This window comes from Leucoraja erinacea, chromosome 19, assembly GCF_028641065.1.
Source record: "Leucoraja erinacea ecotype New England chromosome 19, Leri_hhj_1, whole genome shotgun sequence".
Taxonomy (NCBI): Eukaryota; Metazoa; Chordata; class Chondrichthyes; order Rajiformes; family Rajidae; genus Leucoraja; species Leucoraja erinaceus.
In genome coordinates, this window is record NC_073395.1 from 25,134,255 (window position 1) to 25,160,081 (window position 25,827).

At 43.4% G+C, this 25,827-nt stretch overlaps 1 protein-coding gene and 1 long non-coding RNA gene across 4 annotated transcripts in view; one reads left to right on the forward strand and one right to left on the reverse strand.

Moving 5' to 3' along the window:
• LOC129706393 (monocarboxylate transporter 2-like) overlaps positions 1-25,827 on the reverse strand; it is a 356,464-nt gene that overhangs the window by 291,275 nt on the left and 39,362 nt on the right. For all 3 annotated transcript variants that reach the window (XM_055650680.1, XM_055650677.1, XM_055650676.1), the window contains exon 2: positions 4,874-5,106. The gene's annotated coding sequence lies outside the window, so the exon portion shown is untranslated. The remainder of the gene's footprint in view (positions 1-4,873; positions 5,107-25,827) is intronic.
• LOC129706394 (uncharacterized) lies at positions 988-15,603 on the forward strand. The gene is made up of 3 exons (XR_008725047.1): positions 988-1,125; positions 3,263-3,361; positions 13,849-15,603. It is a non-coding gene; the product is annotated as an uncharacterized LOC129706394 (long non-coding RNA).

The following is a 25,827-nucleotide window of genomic DNA, read 5'->3' on the forward strand; positions in this document are numbered from 1 at the left end:
GCATACAACCGAAAGTGTCGCCACGTTTGAACGGCGACAAAGTTACAAAAGTACCGAACAGTTCTATCCTCCCCCGACCCCCACCCACCACCAATCTGTCGGGCCCCCCATCGTTCTCAGCTGCCTCCCCTCGCTGGCTCCACCTCACTCTTGATGTCCGTCTCCCTCAGTCTCTCCTCGATCTCAGTGGTGCGGGGCCAAATCGCAGTGGACAAACCAGGCCGACCGACGAGTCTTCGGTCCGTTCCTTGTTCCTTGGTCTGCAGCGAGCGATTCTCAGTCCACGGCGTGCGAGTTCTCCATCTTTGATCTGCAGCGGTGAGCCAGGCCTGCTTGCCAGGTCACTCCACCTCCTGCACTGCCTTAAGGGGGCTCTTCCAAATGGTGGTACACTACAAAGTAATGCTCTTCAAAGCAACTTAGCCTTTGGGAAGCACAAAGGGTGAATGGAGCTTGTGGACTAACTGGACGCAAACTATCTTTTCATTAGATCAATAGTGCTAACCAACATAAAAGCAGCCTCGATATATAAGCTCCCTGAATTATCATCAAACCTATGAGATTTATTTTGATTAGCAAACAAATCACCTCAAAGTTAATAAGTGGATTCAAATCAAAACAACAAATTCTTACTTGAATTTGTTTTGTGTCAGGAGAACTAAACATCTTGATTTAAACATGAGAGGAAAATTCTCCACCAAATGCTAATTAGCGACAGAGTCATCAGTATTTCAGCAATATGTTATCATTTAAGTGAAAGATCCTTTGAGACAAGGCTTCCGGATAATCAAGGCTGTTTTCCCCGACTCACCAACCACTTTCTCAGGGAAAATCAAAGTTGGGGGGAGGGACACAGGGAAGAACTTAACAGCTGGATGAAACAATTCATGGTTCCCAAGGGAAACTACAATTCTCTCCCCGAACTCTTGTTTAACTGATCCCCTTATTTGTTTTTCGCGCCTTGCGTGAATAGCAAATAATGGACTAATTCTGGACTGTGACTGCTGTGGTTTCCTCATCTACAGATAAACAAAGCTCTGTTTGAGTGCATTTTAAGCAAGTTGAAAGCGGAGCTTGTCGTGACTGTGAGGAGCACTAAGGATTCTTCAGCTGGTGTTTTCACAGGTGCTGCATTTAAAATTAGCCTTTCCTTTCAAATTGTCGAGGAATGAGATGGTTTACTGATGGGAGGGTTTTCAAGTGATCATTTCCTTATTGTACAAACCCATTCTTTGTGTGACAAAGAGTGACCATTGTGAAGGAAACAAATGCAGTTAAAGCATGATTTTTTTTTACATCTGTTTAAAAACTGTGGGGGCAGCGAGCAGGGGAAGTTATTTTTTAACAAAACATAGTAAAACATTGTTGATTTGTTCATTCTAATCCTTTCAACGTAGGATTCAGTCAATGATTCAATGATACTTCATGGTCAGGTGTACCTAGGTACAGTGAAATGCTTTGTTTTGCACACAAGCCGGTAACGTCATACAACAGATCTCACCTCGGCAGCACACAAGTGTCGCCAACAGAGTTACAAAGTTAAGGGCCTGTCCCACCATGCGAGTTTACCCAAGAGCTCTCCCAAGGTTAAAATAAAAAATCACTCGTGGTATTCCACGAACTCCTGCGATTTTTTTCATCTCGAGTATATTTTTACTCGTGGACATTTTTCATAATGTTGAAAAAACTTCACGAGTAGAATACCACGAGTTTGATTTTTTTTTAAACTTGGGAAAGCTCTTGGGTAAACCCGGTGGGACAGGGCCTTAAGAAGTTTCCAATGAAATATTAAATCAAAGAAAAGACTCAAAGCACTGGAGTAACTCAGAGGGTCAGGCATCATTTCTGGGGAGCATGAATAGGTGACGTTTCGGGTCGGAACACTTCTTCATACAGATTAAATTGAGTCCATCCCACAAGCTGATTTAAAAGACTCCATCAGACTATTTCAAGGATGATCGATGGAGTTATCAGTGGTACCCTGGCTGATATACGTATATTCATCGGTCAATAATACTGAAAGAGATTATCTGTTTACATCACAAAGCTATTAGCAAGTGCTTGCTTTGTGCATGTTGGTTACCTGACTCTTACATGGCAACATTTTATACTTCAAAGTTACTTAGCTTTTTATAAAATGTTGAAGCAGACAACAAAAAAACACAATGATGTGTGAGTTCAGAGGAAAAGGCAAAACAATGGGAAATATCCATTGTCCGAAATATACGTCTGAAGAAGGGTCTCGTCCCAAAGCATCACCTGTTCCTTTTCCCCAGAGATGCTGCCTGACCCGCTGAGTTACTCCAGCAATTTGCGTCTATCCTCGGGAAATATCCATCTCCAGACATCACTTGCCATGCTAGGTGTAATTTTCCTGAAAATGGGCAGATATTTCCCTCACAATTGTCAGGAACCTCAGAACTCCTCAGTAAGTGTGAGGGAATGTTGGTGTCAAACTTGCTGGCTGTTCCTTCCCAGTGATTTTCCAACTGCACTCCATTACTGGGAGAGCAAAAATTCCTGCAGTCCAGACAAAGGTTCTCAATACTCCAGTTCCCACCATAGATGCTGCCTGATCTGACCAGTTTCTCCAGTAACACTCACTTTATTTGCTGCAGATTCCAGCACCTATGGTCTCTTGTGCTTCCAAATTACCTGTCGGCCCCTGCCAGTTGCGCCAAGAGATCTCCCTAATGGATCTGGGCCAGGCCGGGCTGTGCAGAATTTCAGCAATATAATAAAAACTGAAAGAAGGGTCTCGACCCGAAACATCACCCATTCCTTCTCTCCAGAGATGTTGCTTGTCCCGCTGAGTTACACCAGCAGTTTGTGTCTACCTTCTATTTAAACCAGCATCTGCAGTCCTTTCCTACACATAAAAAAGGGACTGCAGATGCTGGTTTATACCCAAGACAGACACAAAATGCTAGAGTAGCTCAGCAGGTCGGGCAGCATCTCTGGAGAAAATTAACAAATGACCCAACCCAAAAAATGTCACTTGTCCATTTGTTCCAGGGTTGCTTCTTGACCCATTTACTCCAACATTTTGAATCTATCTTCAGGATTTCAGCAATTCCATTGATTCCAATTGAGTCTCATGGCTTTAGAGGAATTATATAACATTTTCAAGTCATTTGCCTTTTCCCAAATAATTTCAATATGTTTGGTTTCTTCAAAGTGTTTCACAAGGCTCTAAATTTTTGTTATTTATTTCTCATGTTATAAATATGTATAACAGTATTTTAATGTTTGTTAACATCAGAGACATCCAAGAGCAGGGCATCACCAGGTGACAATGCATTTCTTTGATGTGGGTGCCAGTTGAAACCTCACAAAGCTACTTACTTCCAGCAGCAGCCACGTAAGCAGCGTGTTAGTTTTTTTCAACTTTTTTTATTTTTTAGTGTGTCTTAAAGTGTGTTTTTGATGTTCCTCAGTGTGTTTTGTGTGGGGGGTGGTGTGGGGGGGTAAGGGGGAAACCGTTTTGGTCGCCTCCTCCATCGAGAGGCGACCTTTTCCAGGTCGCCTCCCCCGTGGCCTAACAGCAAGGATCGGCGTGTCCTTTCTACGGAGACGCTCCCAGAGCTTCAGCTGCGGGCGCAGCGTGGACTCTCGGCGGGCCTCGCTGGGGCTCACCGGAGGGGAGCGCTCCGTTTCGCAAGCCCGCGGCAGCCGGCAGCCTGAAGCCGCGGTCTGCAGAGTTCCAGCTGGTGCGGCGTCTACAGCCCGGGATCCCTCGTGGGGGACCCGGGGGAAGAAGGAGCTTCCATCGCCGGCCCGCGGCCAACTTCTACCGCGGGCCCGGCGTGGACTTAACATCACCCCTGGAGGGGAGCTTCGACCGCCGGCCCTGCAGTCTACGGTGCTTCTGGCTGCGGCGGAGACTTTAAACCTCGACCGCCGGCCTGCACCAACTTAAAGCCGCGGTCCTGTCCACGGGGGGGAAATGAAGGAGGACTGGCCAAACTTTGTGCCTTCCACCACAGTGATGAATGCTGTGGTGGATGTTTGTGTTACATTTTTTTATTGTGGTTGTGTGTTCTTTACTATTGTATCGCTGCTGACGACCCAAATTCCACCGACCCTGGTTGTGTGGCAAATAAATTCTATCTAAATTCTATCTAAAGCCCAAGGTGCAGGATCTTCTAACCACTTTATAGCTGCCTTCGCTAAGGAAGCTGCTGCTCAAAGATCCGCCCCATTAATAATTAATGGTTTAAGGGTGCTTTACTGTCATGTGCGCCCTGGTGAAATTCATCTTGCATAGCTCACACATGCACGAGTCGCCATATTTTGGCACTTTTACAAAAAGTCCAAACTTTTCTCATGACATATTTTGCACAGTTATGAATATTGCCTGCTTCTTATAACAGACTAACGTAATACCTGGCACCGACTGAACTGTTTTATAACAAGGTGTGTCGGAAGGAACTGCAGATGCTAATTCATACCGAAGATAAAAACAAAATGCTGGAGTAATTCAGCGGGTCAGGCAGCTTCTCTGGAGAAATGGAATAGGTGACATTTCGGGTCAAAACCCTTTTTCAGACTGGGAGAGTCTCCAGTCTCCAGTTTTACTTCAGAGATGCTGCCTGACCCACAGAGGTACTCCAGCACGTTTATGTCTATTTTGTTTTATAATAAGGATGGAGTATGCAGGTATGCAGCAATGTATTACATTTTGCTGACACCAATGATTTTTTTTTACCATATGGAAATTATTAATAGTGCTGTATTATCAGTTTTTATAGCTCTGATATAAAGTATCATGTTTGATATCCTTTGCTTCTTTTTCCTTTCCCCTTTGTCAGGAAGTAATGTTTGAGGAAGTAATGATGAATACTAAACAAGTACTTGAACACGAGCCACTCACCATGTTGTAGGACGGCACAGTAGAGCAGCAGTAGAGTTGCTGCCTGACAGAGCCCGAGACCAGGATTCGATCCTGTGTACGGGCGCTGTCTGCACGTAGTATATACGTTCTCCCGGTGACTGTGTGCGTTTTCTCTGGGTGCTCTGGATTCCTCCCACATTCCAAAGATAGTAAGCTTTGTAGGTTATGGGTGATCGCTGGTCGGCCACAGGGATTGTTTCCACACTGTATCGCTAAAAGTAAAACGAATAAATTAGGACATCTCTCTGCAAGGAAGACTACTGGTCAAGTGCACAATTTAAGCAAAATGTTTGTAGCGATTTGTTGAAGTGTAGAAGGAGGAAGATTTTCTCTTCCATTCCTGCTCTTTAAACACTAGATGAGGTGATGGGAGGAAGGCTGGGGGGGGGGGGGGGGGGGGGGGGGGGGGGGGGGGGGGGGGGGGGGGAGTGTGGTTCGAATTGCAATCAGACAAGAAAACATTCCATTTATTTTCCTCTCTTTGCATCTTGTGACCAGCTGGAAATGTAACTGATCCATCATTCGGTATCAAACCTCCCCAGGCACTTGGGCAGAACCGCCCGCCCTTGGAGACCTAAGTGAGCATTCCGTACATGCAGGCTATTAGTCAGTGGAAGAAGTGGAGATGACGAGAAAATCTTGTGTTCCATGAACATACTCCTGTCATAACAATCCAACCAGTGCTGATAAACTGTTCAAACGCTGAGATTGTTAAACGTCATACAACACTTCCAACAACTCCCACACAGATCTTAAAACCCAATTTAAATTCACGGTTACTTAAATTATTTGTGTGTCCTTTGACAAGACATCTAGACAGAAACTGTTAAAAAAAAGATTAATTGTACTTTTTTCCTCCTCTTTCTGAAGACAATCTCACTCGATCTGCTCCATGCTATTCTTCATTGGCTTGATTGATGAACATTGCAATCAGTCAACAATGGGGAGTATCATAGTCTCCAATACTTAACATCCACACACAGGCATTTTCTTTCCAGGAGCACTGGATGGCAATCAGAGACAAGAATGGTGGCCAATTTATTTTTTTGCTAATAGCAATTGAAGTTGTATTTTGACTCTCTGCTGCATTTCAGCTACCTATGGTTAAAATTCATTTTTGAGTTAGCATGGCAGCAGGCCCTTTGACCCAACTCATCCATGCAAACCAAAATGCCCCACCCAAGCAAGCCCCATTTGCCCACGTACGAGTGTCAGGGATTATGAAAGAAAGCAGGAGAATGGGGTTGAGAGGGAAAGACAGATGATTAAATAGCAGAGTAGACTGGCCTAATTCTGCACCTATAACTTATGAACTTATTTGGCCCATTTCACTCTAAATCGTTCCTTTCCATGTACATGTATGTCAAAGAGTCTTTGAAATGCTGTGTAGTACCTGGCTTGACTACCTCTTCAAGAAACTCGTTCCATAAGTTCCAAAAGTTGCCCCTTAGATTCCTTTTAAATCTTGCCCCTCGCACCTTAAACCTAAGTTCTCTGGTTCGGGATTCCCCCATTCGTGCATTCAGTCGCTGATTAGTTTCCATTAAGATTTTGGAAAATTATGTGCTAAGCATTTCCATAAATTATGCAAGGGAGTTCATTTGATAAATATTTTTTTATTTTATCAGCTAAAGAGATCAAATTAGTGAACATTTGCCTTGGGTTTTATTACCCACTAGCAGAAAAATTGGTTATTTTACTGTTAGGAGGCTCTATCACAATTCAATCTAACATTGTAAATGAAACCATTATCAATGGAACAAGTTTCATTGAACTCACCTACTTCCCTGTACTTTCAGCAAAACAACCCTTTAAACATCGGCATAAGAGGATTGACAAATATTAGTCTGTGAACACTGCAATTCCGCACCATTTGTTTCATGGACCCTGCTGTAGAAATACTAACAGAATTTTAGGGCGGAACGATGGTGCAGCGGTAGAGTTGCTGATCTCCCTGTGACCGCGTAGGTTTTGTCCAGGTGCTTCGGTTTCCTCCCACACTTCAAAGACGCGCAGTTTTGTAAGTTAATTGGCTTCGATAAAATTATAATTTGTCCCTAGTGTGTAGGATAGTGCTAGTGTACTGGGATTACTGGTTGGAGTGGACTCGGTGGGCCGAAGGGCCTGTTTCCGCGCTGTATCGCTGAAGTCTAAAGAATTGACACAGCAAACCAGTTTACTGAAACAATCGTATGAAGTAGGTCAACTGTTTGAATATTTTAACAGCTGTTTCTGTTTTATCAGCAAGTTCAACCAGAGATCTAATTTCTCTCAGGAGGGGTGGTCTAAATGCATGCCAAAAAAGCCCAGCAGGGTAATGTTTACTTTGAGGCACATATAGATAGATTCTTCATTCCTTGTGTCTCAGATGTTGACATTTGTTAACTTAAGAATGTACTGGCAGTCCTTAGTTCCTTTTGTTTAAGTAAAATCTAATACAATTGTATGCAGTGACTTTTGTTTCACTTCTATGGAAGTACCAGGGAAATAAAACAATCTGATAGGAAAAAATATTTGTCGTTTTTTTTCTTCATATATATACAAACATTTTATTGGGAGTGATGAATTATGCAGGAGGCGGAAACGTTGATGTTTCAGATGAAACCACAGGGTTCTCAGTTAGATGAAATGTCTCATTAATATTCACAGAAGTTTGTGTGATCTTTCCTCCTTAAGAACATTTGTTCCAATTTTCTTTTGGGATAGTATTTTTGTGAAATAGGAATCTCCAGTGCTTTGTCGTAGACATCTTTTGACATGTGACCGTACTCGAACAAGGGAATAACAAAGCCGTCCACATTTTCTTACCAATGTATTTTTCCAGCAGGGATAATTTGACAGCAGTTCAGTGAACAACAGAGGTCAGCTCCTTCTTCGTGCTTAACCATGGGGGGTGCTGTATGAGCCATACAGCAAGGAAAGAGGCCATTTGTCCCATCACATCCATGCCCACTAGTGTGCAGCCACCCATTATTAATACCATCTTCCAACATTTGGCCTACAACCTTCTATGTCTAGGTGATTCAGTGCTTCTATTGGCTCCTCTTCAATATTGTCAGTGATATGTTGAATGTGAATAGTGAAAGGCCTGAGAAGAGTGCATATGGAGAAAATGTTTCTTCTGGAAGTGGGAGAGATGCTGGAAATGGAGTTCATTAGAGCAGCATTGTGGCACAGCCGTAGAGTTGCTGCCTCGCAGAGGCAGAGACCCAGGTTCGATCCTGACTGCAGGTGCTGTGTGGGTTTCATCCAAGTGCTCCGGATTCCTCCCATATTTCAAAGACGTGGAGGTTTGTAGGTTAATTTGTTTCTGTAAATTGTCCCAAGTGCGTAGGAGGGAACTAGTGTACGGGTGATTGCCGGTCGGCGAGGACTCGATGGGACGAAGAGCATGTTTCCAGGCTGTATCTCTAAAAGTAAAACTAAAACTAAATTATGGATAGTTGTGAATGGGCATAGGTGTGATGGGATGAATGGCCTTTCATACTGTATGATTCCATGACTCTTGATTATGGTCGCTCTCTCTATCAATATACAACGCTCTTCATAGTTTAAGTGTCTGCCAATCTACGCCTTGAATATATTGAATGGCTCCACATCCATAACTCTCTCGTCCAGAGAATTCCAAAGATTCACTGCCATAATTTCCATCTTACTTAGGGAACCTCTTATTCCAAAATTATTTCCCCTAGTTCTAGATACCTGTGCCTGTAAATATCCTCACATTCACTCTACCAATCCCTTTCAGAATCTCTTTTACTCCCCATTCCCCTGAAATTCATCGAATGCAGTTTAGTTTGGTTTAGTTTACTCTCGGCCAAAACTTTCTTTAAACTAATGACTACACCCTGGAATCAAACTTATGAATCATCTCTGCACTGCCTTCACACCAAGTATAATCTCCCACAATAATCCATTATTAATGTAAATTGTGAATTAAAATATCCTGGCATGAATTACTGTGGCATCCTTCTGATTGCCAATCCAAAAATGACCCATTTATCCCAAATTCATTTAATTAGCTAATTTCCTATCCATACCAATATGCTACGTCTATATCTGTAACATATTTTCTTTTATGTGTCACTTTACTGGATGCCTTTCAGTAATTTAGAGTTTAGAAGGAAAGAGGGGGAACGTCATTGACAATAGACAACAGACAATAGACAACAGGTGCAGGAGTAGGCCATTCGGCCCTTCGAGCCAGCACCGCCATTCAATGTGATCATGGCTGATCATCCCCAATCAATACCCTGTTCCTGCCTTCTCCCCATATCCCCTGACTCAGCTATCTTTACGAGCCCTATCTAGCTCCTCTTGAAAGTGTCCAGAGAACCGGCCTCCGCCGCCCTCTAAGGCAGAGAATTCCACAGACTCATAATTCTCTGTGAGAAAAAGTGTTTCCTCGTCTCCATTCTAAATGGCTTACCCCTTATTCTTAAACTGTGGCCCCTGGTTCTGGACTCCCCCAACATCGGGAACATGTTTCCTGCCTCTAGCATGTCCAAACCCTTAACAATCTTATATGTTTCAATAAGATTCCCTCTCATCCTTATAAACTCCAGAGTGTACAAGCCCAGCTGCTCCATTCTCTCAGCATATGAGAGTCTCGTCATCCTGGGAATTAACCTTGTAAACCTATGCTGCACTCCCTCAATAGCAAAATTTAGGGGACCAAAACTGCACACAATTCTACAGGTGTGGTCTCACTAGGGCCGTGTACAACTGCAGAAAGATCTCTTTGCTCCCATACTCGACTCCTCTTGTTATAAAGGCCAACATGCCATAAGCTTTCTTCACTGCCTGCTGTACCTCTATGCTTATTTTCATAGACTGATGAACAAGGACCCCCAGATCCCGAAACGTTGCCTATTTCCTTCACTCCATAGATACTGCTGCACCTGCTGAGTTTCTCCAGCACTTTTATCTACCATCGATTTTCCAGCATCTGCAGTTCTTTCTTAAACACGACCCTCAGAACCCATTGCACTTCCCCCTTTTCAAACTTGATGCCATTTAGATAGTAATCTGCCTTCCTGTTTTTGATACCAAAGTGGATAACCTAACATTTATCCACATTAAACTTCATCTGCCATGCATCTGCCCACTCCCCCAACCTGTCCAAGTCACAATGCATTCTCATAGCATCCTCCTCACAGTTCACACTGCCACCCAGCTTTGTGTCATCTGCAAATTTGCTAATGTTACTTTGAATCCCTTCATCCCAATCATTGACGTATATTGTAAATAGCTGTGGTCCCAGCACCGAGCCTTGCGGTACCCCACTAGTCACTGCCTGTCATTCTGAATGGGACCCATTAATCCCTACTCTTTGTTTCCTGTCTGCCAACCAATTTTCTATCCTAGTCAGCACTCTACCCGCAATACCATGTGCCCTACTTTTGCCCACTAATCTCCTATGTGGGACCTTATCAAATGCTTTCTGAAAGTCCAGGTACACTACATCCACTGACGTTATTTTATGAGGGATATAGTCAGAACACATTTCCCCGGGTGGAATTGTCAAAGGGCACAGCTTTAAGGCGAGTGGTTTAAAGGAGATGTGCGGGAACAGTTTATTTTACAACGTGGGTGGTGATGCCTGGAACATGCTGCCAGGGGTGGTAGTGGCGGCAGATAGAATAGTGCAATTTTAGAGACTTGTAGAAAGGCACATGATTATGCAGCGAATGGAGGGATGTGGATCTTGTGTAGGGAGAGGAGATTCATTTATCTTAGCATCATGTTTGGCAGAGACATTGTGGGCTGAAGGACCTCTTCCTATTCTGTACTAGTCTATGTTCTATGTTCTGTTCGACATTTTAAAATCCTAGACTAGACAGCATAAAAGTCTATGAATAGCAGATATGAGATTGTTTTGAATTTATGAAAATAAGCTTAAACAGTGAATTTCATTTCAAGTGCAATGCAAAATAGGTGTGAAATGACATTTTTAGTTTATTTATGTTTGTACATAAAGGCAGAATGGTTTGGGCTGCTAAGTTACAATATCCTCCTTGAAGATTTGGTGTTTCAGTAGATGGTGCGTGCAGCCATTCATTTGATTCATTTTTGTTGTATTTTACATTAATACTGTTCATCTTCAAAATATAGAATTACACTGTGAAACGTTATTTGGGAGATAACATACAGTTTGGCAATTTATTTAAAGATTTATGCATTGAACAACAGTGTGGTGTGCGGTGATATCTTAGAGCACTTCTCATGCAACTGGCATTTTCCAGCCCCCCCCCCCTCTACTCCCAGCACCACCATTCCCCATGGACATCAGGTGGCTACAGATATATTGTATATTCTTGATGTTCAATCAACTCCCAAATGTTTTTCTTCAATGATTATTTTTATATGATCTGCCATTTTTAATAACACAAGTTTCAGTATAATAGGGTCTTTGTTTAAAATCTGGGCAGAATAGGTTCTAGGCAGAACAACTCCCCTTTTCTTTGAATTATGATTTACAAGAAGCTGAAAAGCAAAGGTGTAATGATTCATCTTTGGACCCACGCTCCGCCATTTTTAATAATAGGAGTTTCTGCACATCATGATCTTAAGCTCTTGAATACTCCTTATCAATATATTTGCTTCCCTCTTGAACCCCTTCTGCGACCTATCTATTTATGTAGGTAGCACTGAGGTGAGATTTCCTAATTACTGTCTACTTGCTTACGAATTTCAGAATCATTTAGTGAGCTGTATTTAATATCAAAGCTTCCACGGTAGGATTCCTGAGATTAAGCCCAGCTTCCAGTCCAATGACAACGCAGGCACAAAATGCCGGAGTAATGCAGTGGGTCAGGCTGGCTCTGGAGAAAAGGAATAGGTGACTTTCTAGGTCGGACCCTTCTTCAGACTGAAAGATAGAGATGAACGGGGGTGGGGTATTTGGGGGTGAGAAAAGGCCATAACAAATCAGGGTTGGCAACAGATGACCTCAGGAAGGGTGAAAGACCATAATGGTCCATTGTGGCTGGGGAAGATGTGCTAATGGGAGAGATACAAGGATGTGAACAGTGGAACTAGTTGGATGACTAGGGTGGAGGAGGGGGTGTGAGGAGGTTAAAATTAGAGAAATCAACGTTCATACTGCTGGACTCCCTAAGCAAAATATGCGGTGCTGTTCCTATAATTTGCAGTGGGCCTCATTCTAAACATGGAGGAGGCCCAGGGCAGAATGGTCAGTCTATTGTCTACTTTATTGTATGGGGGTGGGAAGGGGAGTTTAAATGTTTGGCAACTGGCGGACTGAGCGTAAGTATTCAGCAAAACTGTTGACAAGTCTATACTTGGTCTCAGCGATACTGTATGCAGAAAACCCGGATACAGTAGATGAGGTTGGAGGATGTTGGAGGAGACCTCACATTATGTATTGTATTTACATTAGACATGCTTGGTTTGTGGTAGAAATCTTAATGGCTGTGGATTTCAGTCTCCTCCAAAGATTGCACACATCATGTTCACACAGAAGGAGATGGGGACATGGAATGAACTGCCAGAGAAGATAGATGAGGCAGGTACCATGGCAACATTGAAAAGACATTTGGATAAGTACATGAACAAGAAAGGTTTAGAGTGACATTGAACTATACATTCTGTGAAAGCATAGAAGCAGTTCACGATTTGGCATTATTGGGAAAATAATGGATACTTGATATGATATATTCATAATATTTCTCAAGAACTCCACAGACGTGCAATAATCTTTTCATCCTGTGAGTTTCTGAGCACTGGATTTATTTTCTACTTGGCTCAAAAACTGTCTCTTCATAAATACAACATCAACCCTCGATTGCTAGCTTAAACACTAATGGACTCAGAGATAACATGCTATATTATACCAAGATAACGCAGGGCGCAAGATCAAATGTATTGGAGCTCATCCAATCATGAATTCTGTATAACTGCCCATAATCTGTCATTCTGGAATGGTGGTCAGTTTGGGAAACAACAGCAAACAAAGTTTATTTAATTTTGCAAACAAGGAGTAAGATGATTGTAGGAGAATAAATATATTCAGCTGATTAAATTAAACTAACATTTCTCCAGAAATGAAGCAAGACAAAGGGCACCTTGCATTAGATAACATATGGGTGAGATGGTTCTTTATTGCCATGTATGCACAGCACAGTGAAATTCTTTTGCACAACCCAGAAATACACAGTCACATATTTTGGCGTTGTTTACAAAGAAAAAGTCCAAAGTTCAGTCCACATGTTGGAAATGGTTCATAAGGTCCTAAGGAATAGGAGTAGAATTAGGCCATTCGGCCCATCAAGTCTACTCCACCTTTCCTTCATGGCTGATCTGCCTCTCCGTCCAAACCCCATTCTCCTGCCTTAGTTTCAAGGGTTCAATGGTACTTTATTGTCACATGTATCTAGATACAGTGAGTTCCTATCCATGTAGCTCCATATTCTTTCATGATGCTGATCACTGTGTTGTAATTGTGGCCAGTATGTTATTGTCAGAAAATTGTCTCCTTAGCTTGATATTGAAAATCGTTCGCATAACCAAGAACACAGAACACGAATCAATCCATTCTCCGGAATTTTGTTTCACTGTTTTCTGCTTTTCAATTATTTCACTGCCACTGTTTCCACATAATCCTTGGTACTGTGTAACATTATCATTGCACTAAGTCTCTCTTGTTGCATCTTAACAAATGCTTCCTAAAAATCTATACAACCCAAATGTTTTTGTTTTATTTATCCTTTAAAGAATTCTGCAATGTTTGGCAAGCTTGGGCTGCCTCTCAATAATTTGTATTGATTGGTCTGACTAACTCATGTTTCTCTGGGAGTTTCGTAATTTAATTCTATTTATCAACGCACGAGGGAAAGAAAATTGCTTTGCTAAGGTTACATTCATGACCTATAGATGTCCTTATGTACTTCATAAGTAATTAATTGCATGTCAATTCTAACATTATTTTTCAGACAAATTTGGCTGAGCTTGAGATGTTGGACAGAATCTGATGTTTCTGTTTGAATCGGGATGTGGGATTTCTACAACAAGCTGAAAACATAGAAAATAGAACAGCACAGCATAGGAACAGGCCCTTCAGCCCACAATGTATTTGCCAAACATGATGCCAAGGTTTAATAACAAGGGACTGCAGATCCAGTGGCGCTACTAGTCAGTTCCCTCGCCTGCAGCGGTTTCGTTGTTTCGACTTTTTTGTTTTTTTAGTATGTTTTAGTCTTTCTCTGTATGTCTTGTGTGGGGGTGGTAGGGGGAATAGGGGGAAACCATTTTCAGGCACCTACCTCAATGGAGGTGCAACTTTCTTCCTTGTCGCTTCTTCGCTCCCCTCCTCGCGGCCTTACACCTGGTTTGGTGTGACCTTTCCCGGAGTTGGGCCCAGAGCTTCAGAGGTGGCGCAGGACTGTGACATCATGGACCACCTTGCCGGGGGTCACCGGAGAAGCGCTCCAACCGCTGGCCTGCGGCCTACAACAACTTGGAGCCTCAGTCTGTGGAGCTTCTGCCGGTAGGCGTGGAGTGGACCTTCCATCATGGGGCGGGCGATCCCTCGCCAGGGGTTGCCTGAGAAGAACTCTGACCACCGGCCTGCGGCCTACAACATCTGGAAGCCGCGGTCTCCAGTAAGGAGGTGACCGATTTGGGAGCTTCGGGACGCGGGGTGAGCTCGACCTGTCCCGACGTCAGCGTTCAGACCATCCCGACCAGAGGGCTTGAAAATCGCGCCGTCCATAACGGCGACTACAGAGGGTGAGGGTCCCGACCACGTGTCCTCACCTTCTCCATCATGGTCTGGTTTGGCTCAGCCACCAAGCACGACATCCGGAGGCTGCAGCAAATCATCCGATCAGCTGAGAAGGTTATTGGCTGCAACCTTCCCTCCATTGATGAACTGTACACTTTAAGGACCAGGAAGCGAGCAGGTAAGATCATCTCTGATCCCTCTCACCCCGGCCAAAACTTTTTGAATCACTTTCCTCTGGAAGGCGACTCCGGACTGTCAAAGCTGCCACTGCCAGACATAAAAACAGCTTTTTTCCACGAGTAGTAGCTCTACTCAATAACCAAAAATCTGTAGCCTACTTTTGCTCTGGTATTTTATTTAATTTTAATAAATAATATTTTATTGTTAACGTTTAATGTTTTATGTGTCATTCCTGACTGTCATTGTATGTCATGTTGTCACTTGCAGTTCATTCATTCAACAAGGGAGGAGGAGGAGGAGACTGTCTGAACTGTATTGCCTTCCACCACAGTGAAGAATGCTATGGTGGATATCTGTGTTGAATTATGTTGTGTATTGGATCCTTTTTTAACTGTAATGTTGCATGGCAAATTACATTTCACTGCACCTTATGATGCATGTGACAGCATCAGGCAGCATCTCTGGAGAACATGGATAAGTGACGTTTCAGGTCTTCAGACTGATTGCAAGGGAGGGGCGCGGGAAAGAAAGTTGGAAGAGAGGAGGGGCAGGACAGAGCATGGGCGATAATAGGTGAACAAAGGCAAAGGTATTTTTTTGATAGGTAGACAGTTAGACAAAGGCCAGAGATCAAAAGACACGTGTAAATCCAAAATGATAAAGAGTTGTGAATTATGCCAAGATTAACATTATGAAGTATAATAAGCAATATAAGAGATTAACTGATAATGGGGTAATAATTCATCTTTACAAAGAGGCAGTAATTCATCTTTGATCACATTTACTAAATGTACATTTACCACACACACACACACAGTACTGAGCCTCTGAGGTTGAGTTCTGCTCTCTTTATGGGAACCAAATTTCAGAAGCAAGTCCCTAAATTAAGGCCAATTATTTACCTCAAAAGATAGACACTAACTAACTGCTGGAGTAACTCAACGGGTCTGGCAGCATCTCAGGAGAGAAGGAATAGGTGACATTTCATCCATCAATTTGCTTCTTTTTATACCCATCCCAAATACCAGAGGTGGGAATACGGTAAATTTAAAACAATAGTTTTTAACATAAACAATTGGTTTTATGTCACTCTTCCAGTTTACAACGGATACAGAGGATACAAAGGACATTTATTATCACAAACATCAATTGGTGTAGTGAAATTTAACTTGCCATTGCAGCACACGAATAAAGATAAGACACACCATTAAAGAATTTAACAATAAACATAAAAACATCCCCCCACAATGGTTCCCACTGTGATGGAAGGCAACAAAGTCCAGTCCCATCCCCTGTTCGCCCATAGTCGGGCCTATTGTGGCCCAGCAGTCGCTGCTACAGCAGCCCAATGCTTCAGGCCCTCTTGCCAGGAAGCTGGAACTCCGGCGTCGGGTGAACACTCCTCGGCGACTTTGAATGTCTGGAGCGGCCGCTCCCTCCCCGGAGACCGAGGCACCGGAAGTCCTCAGGTCGCGCTGGTTGGAGCTCTGACTCTGGCGATCTCGGATCCCAGGCTCCGCGGTGTTTTAAATCCAGCGCTGCCCACGGCTGGACGCTCGCAGCCACAGCTCCTCGATGTTGGAGTCGGCAGTCATAGCACTCAGTATAGACCCGGTAAGGCATCGCCCACTCCGTGATGGTCTCCTAGTGCTGTGCCACTGCTGCCGAAGCTGTAGTCCCGGCCGGTCCCGACAGGAAACGCCGCTCCAGTCTCGATGGTAGGCCACGAGGAGAGCAGCTCGGAAGCATGACACCTCTCCGATCAGGTAGGGACTAGGAAATAGTTTCCCCCTTCCCTTCCCCCCCACACACCACATAAAAGACTAGAAGACCTCCAAAATGAACACTTTTAACTCACAAAAAATGTTTTTAAAGGGTGAAAGGACTAACAGCTGCTGGCAGGGAAGCCATACTTGATGGCGCTCCCTTTGGAAATTGATCAAACTTCTCCAATAATAAAAGTGTGTGTAGATCAATCACTATTGCTGATTTGATCCATGTCTGGTTTTGCTATTTAGGACCCGATCCCTAATCCATGTCAGGTTTCCACCATGCCATCCTGCGGAATGTAAGCAACCATACTTTCAGTTTGAGTTACGACTTCGAGCCTACAGTACCTGTTACTATGGTCTCTGTATGTATTCTTATTAAAGTACTTATTATGAAGTTCTATGACTCAATGTCAACGGTACTTTTGAACTGAAGGTGAAAAGACTAGGACCATGAAAAGATCAGACACCTTGCATCTCCCACTTGAAGTGAACTTTTCTGAAATGCCAAGTTAACATTGTGTAAAGCAATAATCATTTTACCGAACTGTTGAGTACGGCTGATATTTCCTCTGGATATTTTGGAAATTATTTACAGCAGCAAGCAATTGAGTGTTAATTTAACCTGGTATATTCCTAACATGAGAATTCCTAGTATCAACTCTTCAAATTCGGAATGACTTGACAAATACAGATCGAACTTCCTTTCTAAATGAAGAAGTTGCAAAAAGTGATTAACACCGCCCAGGGGTTAATACTGACCTCCCCACCATCAAAGGGATCTACAGGAGTTGCTGCCTCAGAAAGACAGACAGCATTATCAGAGAACCACACCACCCTGGCCACACTCTCACTTCACTCCTGCCATCTTGGTATAGGAAGGGACAGGAGCCTGAAAATTATTAAGCAAAAAATGTCCAAATCACTCAGAACTGCTGTAGATTTGGGAGCAACAGCAGCAGGAGATTAGCAAGAGATACGACTGATTGGCTCTAGCCCAAATGGGAGGAGAGAAGTGAGTCAGAGGGGTGCAAACAGTTGAAAAGCAGAGGCCAAGCACAGGCAGACTTTACTCAGAACTGCTGTTGATTTGGGAGCAACAGCAGCAGGAGATTAGCAAGAAATACGACTGATTGGCTCTAGCCCAAGCGGGAGGAGAGCGGTGTAAACAGTTAAAGGCCAAGGACGCACAGTCTTTGTTCAGAACTGCTGTAGATTTGGGAGGAACAACAGCAGCAGCAGATTAGCAAGAGATACGACTGATTGGCTCTAGCCCAAGTGGGAGGAGAGGGGTGAAAACAGTTAAAGGGCCAAGGACGCACAGTCTTTGTTCAGAACTGCTGTAGATTTGGGAGGAACAACAGCATCAGCAGATTAGCAAGAGATACGACTGATTGGCTCTAGCCCAAGTGGGAGGAGAGGGGTGAAAACAGTTAAAGGCCAAGGACTTTGTTCAGAACTGCTGTAGATTTGGGAGGAACAACAGCAGCAGCAGATTAGCAAGAGATACGACTGATTGGCTCTAGCCCAAGTGGGAGGAGAGAAGTGAGTCAGAGGGGTGAAAACAGTTGAAAACTGAGGAATTTGCTTTGTAAATTGATAAATCAGGCAATTTATCAGTCAATTTAAGCAGGACAGCTCTTAGCGAGCAGCAGTGAGTGAGCGGGCTAGTGAGGGAAGTGCCCTGTGAGAAAAGTGTGAGTCTTTGGCTCGAGAGTCTTCGGTGAGGAGAGGAGACCACGCAATACGCTTGAGAGGTAGAGACAAAAGAAGGAGATGTCAGGCAAGCTGATTCAGTGCGATGCTTGTAGTATGTGGGAGGTCAAGGACACCGCTGGTGCCTCTGGCTGCTACAAATGCGAAAAATGCATCCAGGTAGAGCTCCTGAAGGGCCGTGTTGGGGAACTGGAGAAGCAAGTGGATGACCTCCGGTTCGTACAAGTCCTACAGTACGATGGTTACACCTAAGGTACTGGAAGAGAGAAGGTGGGAGACAGTGAGAAAGGGAGGGAAGCATGGAATGCCAACGTCCCCGGGTGGTGTACATCTTGTAAACAGGTTCACCTGCTTAGAAACTGTTGGGACAGAAGACGTGAGCGGCGGACTGGCTTGCGATGCGAATAGGGCTGTTGAGCCAAAACCAAAAAGGCCTAAGGCAGGCAAGGCCATTGTAGTGGGAGACTCCATCGTGAGAGGTACGGACAGGGGTTTCTGCGGCAACAGACGGGATGCAAGGATGGTGTGCTGCCTTCCCGGTGCCAGGATCCAGGATGTCACGGACAGAGTGCAGAAAATCCTCAAGGGTGAAGGTGAACATCCGGAAGTGGTAGTGCATGTCGGCACAAACGATGTCGGAAAAAAGGGGATGAATATTCTGCAGCGTGACTTTAAAGAGCTCGGAAAAATGTTGAAAAGCAGGAGCTCCAGGGTTGTTATCTCCGGTTTGCTTCCAGTTCCCCGTGCTAGCGAGAGCAGGAACCGGGAGATACGGGACCTGAACGTGTGGCTGAGGAACTGGTGCACGGGGCAGGGATTTAGATTCTTAGATCACTGGGATCTGTTTTGGGGTAAGGGGGAACTGTACAAAAGGGACGGATTGCATCTTAACAGGTGTGGGACCAGCATTCTGGCAGGCAGGTTTGCCACTGCTACACGGGTGGCTTTAAACTGAATAAGGGGGGTGGGGTGTTGAATGGGATAGTGGAGGATGGAGTTAAAGGGAAAGGGTTTCTTAAATGTGTGAGCGTAGAGATCGAGGGGTGTAAAATGAGGGTAGAAGAAATAGGTAGCAAGGTGAAAAGTAAAAGTGGCAGGCAGACAAAACCAGGGCAAAAATCAAAAAGGGCCACTTTTCAACATAATTGTACAAGGGGTAAGAGTGTTGTAAAAACAAGCCTGAAGGCTTTGTGTCTCAATGCAAGGAGCATTCGTAATAAGGTGGATGAGTTGAATGTGCAGATAGCTATTAATGACTATGATATAGTTGGGATCACGGAGACATGGCTCCAGGGTGACCAAGGCTGGGAGCTGAACATCCAGGGATATTCAATATTCAGGAGGGATAGACAGAAAGGAAAAGGAGGTGGGGTAGTAGCATTACTGATTAGAGAGGGGATTAATGCAATGGAAAGGAAGGACATTAGTTTAGAGGATGTGGAATCGGTATGGGTAGAGCTGCGAAACGCTAAGGGGCAGAAAACGCTGGTGGGTGTTGTGTACAGGCCACCTAACAGTAGTAGTGAAGTTGGAGATGGTATCAAACAGGAAATTAGAAATGCGTGCGACAAAGGCAAAACAGTTATAATGGGTGACTTCAATCTACATATAGATTGGGTGAATCAAATTGGCAGGGGTGCTGAGGAAGAGGATTTCTTGGAATGTATGAGGGATAGTTATCTAAATCAACATGTAGAGGAACCAACGAGAGAGCCGGCTATTTTAGATTGGGTATTGAGTAATGAGGAAGGGTTAGTTAGCAATCTTGTTGTACATGCCCCCTTGGGCAAGAGTGACCATAATATGGTTGAGTTCTTCATTAGGATGGAGAGTGACATTGTTAATTCAGAAACAATGGTTCTGAACTTAAAGAAAGGTAACTTTGAGGGTATGAGACGTGAATTGGCCAAGATTGACTGGCAATTAATTCTAAAAGGGTTGGCGGTGGATATGCAATGGAAGACATTTAAAGACTGCATGGATGAACTACAAAAATTGTTCATCCCAATTTGGCAAAAGAATCAATCAGGGAAGGTAGTACATCCGTGGATAACAAGGGAAATCAGGGATAGTATCAAAGCGAAGGATGATGCGTACAAATTAGCCAGAAAAAGCAGCATACCGGAGGACTGGGAGAAATTCAGAGACCAGCAGAGGAGGACAAAGGGCTAAATTAGGAAAGGAAAAATAGATTATGAAAGAAAACTGGCAGGGAACATAAAAACTGACTGCAAAAGTTTTTATAGATATGTGAAAAGAAAGAGATTAGTTAAAACAAATGTAGGTCCCTTGCAGTCAGAAACAGGCGAGTTGATCATGGGGAACAAGGATATGGCGGACCAATTGAATAACTACTTTGGTTCTGTCTTCACTAAGGAAGACATAAATAATCTGCCGGAAATAGCAGGGGACCGCGGGTCAAAGGAGTTGGAGGAATTGAGTGAAATCCAGGTTAGCCGGGAAGTGGTGTTGGGTAAATTGAATGGATTAAAGGCTGATAAATCCCCAGGGCCAGATAGGTTGCATCCCAGAGTACTTAAGGAAGTAGCTCCAGAAATAGTGGATGCATTGGTAATAATCTTTCAAAACTCTTTAGATTCTGGAGTAGTTCCTGAGGATTGGCGGGTAGCAAACGTAACCCCACTTTTTAAGAAGTGAGGGAGAGAGAAAATGGGGAATTACAGACCAGTTAGTCTAACATCGGTAGTGGGGAAACTGCTAGAGTCAGTTATTAAAGATGGGATAGCAGCACATTTGGAAAGTTGTGAAATCATTGGACAAAGTCAGCATGGATTTATAAAAGGTAAATCATGTCTGAAGAATCTTATAGAATTTTTCGAGGATGTAACTAGTAGCGTGGATAGGGGAGAACCAGTGGATGTGGTGTAACTGGACTTCCAGAAGGCTTTCGACAAGGTCCCACATAAGAGATTAGTATACAAACTTAAAGCACACGGCATTGGGGGTTCAGTATTGATGTGGATAGAGAACTGGCTGGCAAACAGGAAGCAAAGAGTAGGAGTAAACTGGTCCTTTTCACAATGGCAGGCAGTGACTAGTGGGGTACCGCAAGGCTCAATGCTGGGACCCCAGCTATTTACAATATATATTAATGATCTGGATGAGGGAATTGAAGGCAATATCTCCAAGTTTGCAGATGACACTAAGCTGGGGGGCAGTGTTAGCTGTGAGGAGGATGCTAAGAGACTGCAAGGTGACTTGGATAGGCTGGGTGAGTGGGCAAATGTTTGGCAGATGCAGTATAATGTGGATAAATGTGAGGTTATCCATTTTGGTGGCAAAAACAGGAAAGCAGACTATTATCTAATTGGTGGCCGACTAGGAAAAGGGGAGATGCAGCGAGACCTGGGTGTCATGGTACACCAGTGATTGAAAGTAGGTATGCAGGTGCAGCAGGCAGTGAAGAAAGCGAATGGTATGTTAGCTTTCATAGCAAAAGGATTTGAGTATAGGAGCAGGGAGGTTCTACTGCAGTTGTACAGGGTCTTGGTGATACCACACCTGGAGTATTGCGTACAGTTTTGGTCTCCAAATCTGCGGAAGGACATTATTGCCATAGAGGGAGTGCAGAGAAGGTTCACCAGACTGATTCCTGGGATGTCAGGACTGTCTTATGAAGAAAGACTGGATAGACTTGGTTTATACTCTCTAGAATTTAGGAGATTGAGAGGGGATCTTATAGAAACTTACAAAATTCTTAAGGGGTTGGACAGGACTAGATGCAGGAAGATTGCTCCCGATGTTGGGGAAGTCCAGGACAAGGGGTCACAGCTTAAGGATAAGGGGGAAATCCTTTAAAACCGAGATGAGAAGAACTTTTTTCGCACAGAGAGTGGTGAATCTCTGGAACTCTGCCACAGAGGGTAGTCGAGGTCAGTTCATTGGCTATATTTAAGAGTGAGTTAGATGTGGCCCTTGTAGCTAAGGGGATCAGAGGGTATGGAGAGAAGGCAGGAAAGGGATACTGAGTTGGATGATCAGCCATGATCATATTGAATGGCGGTGCAGTCTCAAAGGGCCGAATGGCCTACTCCTGCACCTAATTTCTATGTTTCTATGTTCAGGAGAAGCTGCTTCCCTTAAACTGTCAGGTTCTTAAACACTACAACCTCCAAACAGGCTCCAAACTCGATAGACTTGGGGAAATTAGTTTTGACTTTTCACTATAATTGTTTGGTTATTTGTCTGTTTTATTATATACGTAAAGTAATTATATGAAGTATATTCTATATACTGTACATAGTTAACTTTTTTGGTGTTTATTATGGCTTTTACAGAGCGCTTTGCTCATATACCTGTTATGCTGTTTAGTTTAGTAAGTAAGAATTTAATTGTTCTATTTGGGGACATATGACAATAAAACACTCTTGACTCTTGGATATCCAACTTAACATTTTCCATCTTTCTCATTCTACATTGCAAGACACATTCTAATTTGGATCACAAGGAAATGTGAATGCTGGTGTATAAAAAAAGACACTAAGTGCGGGAGTAACTCAGCAGGTCAGGCATTCTACTTCAACCAAATAATTGTATTGATCAGAAAAGAAGAATGCCATGAGTAAAACATATTATGGAGGAATTTTTTTTAATATTCTTGTTAATGCAAGTGACTTGTATCCCTTCAAAAATATTGATTGCAATGAGAAGCAGCCACTTCAGTTGAATCGTTTGACTAGGAGACATGGCGTAATACTCCACAATTTTCCAAACCCAGAAGACATATTAAAATAAATACTCAGTTTATAACACGTTAAATAAAAGTATCATTAGCTCTCAACATTCCTTTGCAATGTATATCTGATAATTTCCACATATGGAATAGCTATGAAGTCTAATAAATATATTGAACCCACTGTGAAAACCTTTGTGGTGATGGGCAGCAGAGGTGCATCATGTACAGCTGTTGCTCACAGTGCTGGGGACGCGAGTTCGTTCCTGATGTCGACCACTAATTGTGTGGAGTTTGCACGTTTCCACTTTTACACATGCTGCTTACTACAATGATGATGGCTTCACCCTTCTGATCTACTGCACTTCATTTAGAGTCATAGAGTCTTATAGCATGGAGAGAGGCCCTTCGGCCCCACTTGCCCACACCGGCCAACATGCCCTATCTACACTAGTCCCACCTGCCTACATTTGGCCCATATCCCTCTGAAATTGGCCTATCCATGTACCTGTTCAGCATCCCATTGTGTCAATACGGACCTTCTCCACCCTGTTTCCTGTGTTGCAACACTTACATTTCAAAGTAGTATATATAGTGTGTGCGTGTGTACTTACATATATGTTGCCTGTGCGTATATATACAGTGGCTTGCAAAAGTATTCATACCACTTGAACGTTTCCACATTTTGTCACGTTACAACCACAAATGTAAATGTATTTTATTGGGATTTTATGTGATAGACCAACACAAAGTGGCACATAATTGTGAAGTGGAAGGAAAATGAGGGAGGGGGGGGGGGGGGGGGGGGGGAGGGGGGGGAAAGGGGAGAGAGGGGGGGGGGGGGGGAGAGGGAGGGAGAGGGGAGAGAGAGAGAAGAGAGAGAGAGAGAGGGATAGGGAGAGAGAGAAGTGGGGAGAGAGAGAGGAGGGGAGAGAGAGAGAGAGGGTGCCTTTTTACCCAAACCCCCCAAACAACCATTTGCAGGCAGTGCTTTTTTCCTCAAACTTAACCATATTTTCATTTTCAAACCACATTATGGGTACTCACAGCTGTGGAGACATTTGTTCATTGTCATTCAGAACTCTGATTGAGGCACACCACTTGCAGAGACTGATTGAGGCACACCACTTGCAGAGACAGATTGAGGCACACCACTTCCTGGTTTTATAGTCGCTCCCCCTCCCTCCAGCGGGGGCAGCAGAGAGAATGGGGAATTTTGTAAAAACATTAATATCTCTGTCACTTTTCTTCGACGGGAAAAATACTCGGCACACACACGGCGGAGGGGGGCTCTGAGCGAGGTGGCCAAAAATGACGGCCGTAGGTGCCGGCGTTCTCTCTGAAATCACAGCATAGAAGGTCAAAACCAGTCAAGAACAGACTTTTAGTAATATAGATATTGATATAGACATACCACAATCTGATACTCAGGAAATCATGTATTCTGTGAATCCCGTGCACATTGGAAATAAGCCTTCACCCTTCTTGTTGGAAGAGCACATGCAGTACCAAGAGTTTAATTAAATCGTTCTGTATCTCTTCTGTTTAAAACCTTTGTGACTTTTCTATGCATATGAAAAGCAGTCAGAGTGCTTCTGAATTATGAATTAGATTTTTAAATGTCATTAAGGGATAAAACAAAAATAGTATTGAAGTCTCTTTAGTTTTTAACTATGTTGTTAATTCTGCCAAAAATAAATTCAGTAAAGGTCACATTCTTTTCATATTACACATTTCAGATGTGAAGAAGCACCTCAACAGACAAAGGAAGACTTCTTTCCTCTTAAACAAACAAATTATTTGATCAGATTGGAAAGTATATACAGTGGGTGGATGAAAGGCGTGCTGGTATGTGCGGAAAGTCTCTGGATAGAGATGGTGAGCAGACACATCTGGTAGTTGTTAAAGGTCGTACCTCGCGTTTTGTGATAGATGTTGCCAAGGTATATATTTTTTAAATCGTTGAGTAACTGTGTGTGTGCGAGGTATGCAGCGAGCATACAAATTGCAATACTTTGTCAGGTGGTTCACAAATTGAGAGGGACTTCAGTTGGCAGTTGTACTGTGAGACTAAACTAAAGATTGGTTGGCAACAGGCAGGGATAGTGGTGATTGACAACAGGTGGACAATCTAAACACAATAACTGGACCTGTTACATATTGAAAGAGGGACTCCGTTGATGTGTCTGGTGCGGTCCAAAGCAACTTAGACTCAGCTATCTTATCAGAACCGCTGGGGCAGTGGGTTTGCTTCAATTAGAATCACTGGCCCAGGGGGATAAAGTAAATGAAACATGAAGGAAAGGTGATCAAAAGCATAGTGAAGGTAAAAGATGGAGGAGGTAAATGAAGAAAGAAAGGAGTGATTGGAAAGAAATGAAACTGTACCTAAAAGAATTACAGTAGAAACAAAGAACTGCAGATGCTGGTTTATATCAAAGATAGGTACAAAGAATTTGTGCTGATTTTTTGTGTTCTCCTGGTAGTACGAATAAAGGCTTAGACTATTTTCTAAATGGGGTAGGACTTCAGAAATTGGAGGTGCAAAGGGACTTGAGAGTGCTGGTGCAGGACTGTCAAACAGTTGATTTCCAAGTCGAATCAGTAGAAATGAAGAAGAATGCAATGGTGGCATTTATTTCGAGAGGACTAGAATACAAAAACAGGGATGTAATGCTGAGACTTTATAAGGCATTGGTCAGGCCGCATTTGTAGTAGTGTAAGCTGCGAGTAGTTTTGTGACCCATAACTGAGGAACAATGTGCTGGCGATGGAGAGGGTCCAGAGGAGGTTTACGAGAATGATCCCAGGGATGATTGGGTTAAGATAT